The following is a 2,790-nucleotide window of genomic DNA, read 5'->3' as shown; positions in this document are numbered from 1 at the left end:
TCCAGCCGCTTATATATAAATAATAAATAAATAAAAATAAATTCATTTTGCAACTAAACTGTAAATGTGATTCAAACAGAACAGCAACAAAAGTAAATCAATTTAACTGAGCTCACTGGTAACTAGTTCTTTTAGAAGAGGCCTGGGTTAGGGTTCGGGTTAGGGTTCGGGTTAGGGTGAGTCATGGGGTCAACTGGGTCCCTGTGGGTTCGGGGGACAGGTGTTGGTGACCCGGGTCTATACAGAGGAAATGGTCTGAAATAAAGCATCAGGGATGAGATGCTTCATTGACTTTGAGTCAGATGTTCTGATGGAACCGACACACACTGACACTGTAGTGTTGAACTGAAGGGACCCACCTGGACCATGTCCTGTGGACGTAGTTCTGCAGGTCAGAACCATTTTGGACTCACCCTAGAAAAACTCCAGCACCAGCTCAAAGTGAACCAAAGTCCACCGGTGATCAGCCCCACTATTTTAAAGACAACCTCAAACACTACTATGCACACTTTACAAACACTTAACCCAGTGGCATAACACCTGGGTACTAGTACTGGTACCCGATACCAGTACCAGTACCAAGTACGGTATGTCCGAACATGGTGTTAGTTATGGCCAAACTGTGACTTGCACGAAATCCAATAACTGAACAGCGCTTGGGTTCAGATGGGGCAGACCCCCCCACACCACTCTATGTTCATGCTGCTGTTGGCCACGTGGGCATTGAAGTACCCCAGTAGGACAATGGAATCCCCCTTTGGGGTGCTTTCCAGCACCCATCCCAGGGCTTCAAAACGGCAGGTCGGAACTGTTGTTCGGTGCAACAGTCAGATCCCGTTTCCCGACCTGAAGGTGAAGGGAAGCAACCCTTTCATCCACTGGGGTAAACTCATGCATGCAGGCAGAGAGTCTGGGGGCGATCAAAACCCCCACCACCACCCTCCACCTCTCCCCCGGGGACACTTTAGCAAAGACAGAGTCCAACCCCTCTCAAAGACCTGGGTTCCAGAGCTGACACTATGTGTGGAGGTGAGGCCAACTATATCTAACCAGTAACATTCAACCTCTAGGACAAGCTCCCGCTCCGTCCCCACCAGCGACATGACATTCCATGTTCCAAAAGCCAGTTTCCAGAACTGAGGACCCTTCTGCTTCCCCCTGCAGGTGCTGGGCCAACAGGAAGACGGGCCCATGTCTCCAATTCGGGCTGGGCCCAGACGGACCCCATGGACAAAGGCCTGGGCTGGGTGCTCACCCACAGGCCCCAGCCCCAGGCCTGGCTCCAGGGCGGAGCCTCCAGGGCGGAGCCTCCAGGTAACCCTCCAGGCCAGGTACACATCCCGTTGTTCCCTTGTCATGAAGGGTCCACTGAACTGTTCTTGGTCTGGCCCTTCGCCTAGGCCCAGTCTGGCATGGGAGACCCTACCAGGAGCAAAATGTCCCCGACAACATGGTTCCTGGGGTCATTAGGGTTAGGGTTAGGTAATCATGTTCATGTCATATTTTGTTTAGTTGCTGTTAACTGCTTTTTTTTTGGAACATTTGGATCAGTGACAGATTCTTCCAGCTCCAGATCAGATGTTTAGTAACAGCAGAGCGTTTCCATGTGCAGATGAGTCAGACCTGTAGTCAGATGTTCAGTCAGATACTCAGTGGCTCTGCAGAACAGTATGACTCAGCATAAATGGAAAAACACCTGCTGAGTAAAATGTCAGGACCTGTGTTTAAAACAATGAAGGAGATGTTCTGAAATCCACAGAAACAGAAAATGGAAATGATTTGAGTAAAACTAAAAGCTGTCTACTGCCATGGCAACAGGTTCTTCTGGGATCCCAACCACACCATGACAGTTTCCAACACTGGAACATTTGCGAGGCCCTAACCCTGACCCTAACCCTGACCCAGACCAAGGCTTGTTCCTGAGGGTCAGTTCCAGTGTGTTGGGTCTAACGGTCATCCTAACATCTTGGGTCTAACGGTCATCCTAACCTCTTTCGGTCTAACGGTCATCCTAACATCATTGGGTCTAACGGTCATCCTAACATCACTGGGTCTAACGGTCATCCTAACATCATTGCGTCTAACGGTCATCCTAACATCACTGGGTCTAACGGTCATCCTAACATCTTTGGGTCTAACGGTCATCCTAACATCATTGGGTCTAACGGTCATCCTAACATCACTGGGTCTAACGGTCATCCTAAGATCATTGGGTCTAACAGTCATCCTAACATCATTGGTCTAACGGTCATCCTAACATCACTGGGTCTAACGGTCATCCTAACATCATTGCGTCTAACGGTCATCCTAACATCATTGGGTCTAATGGTCATCCTAACATCGTTCGGTCTAATAATCATTCTAACATCATTCGGTCTAACGGTCATCCTAACATCAGTGGGTCTGACGGTCATCCTAACATCAGTGGGTCTGACGGTCATCCTAACATCATTGGGTCTAATGGTCATCCTAACATCGTTCGGTCTAATAATCATTCTAACATCATTCGGTCTAACGGTCATCCTAACATCAGTGGGTCTGACGGTCATCCTAACATCAGTGGTCTGACGGTCATCCTAACATTTGGGTCTAATGGTCATCCTAACCTCGTTCGGTCTAACGGTCATCCTAACCTCGTTCGGTCTAATGGTCATCCTAACCTCCTTTGGTCAAACGGTCATCCTAATGGTCTGAATGTTTCCACTCAGATGGTCTTTGTGTTTCAAAGGTCAGTGACCTCCGTCTCAGAAACATAAACCTGAGCCACACCTGGACTGGACAGACCTGCGT

Source organism: Sphaeramia orbicularis, unplaced genomic scaffold, assembly GCF_902148855.1.
Source record: "Sphaeramia orbicularis unplaced genomic scaffold, fSphaOr1.1, whole genome shotgun sequence".
NCBI classification, from domain to species: domain Eukaryota; kingdom Metazoa; phylum Chordata; class Actinopteri; order Kurtiformes; family Apogonidae; genus Sphaeramia; species Sphaeramia orbicularis.
This window is presented reverse-complemented; position numbering follows the sequence as displayed.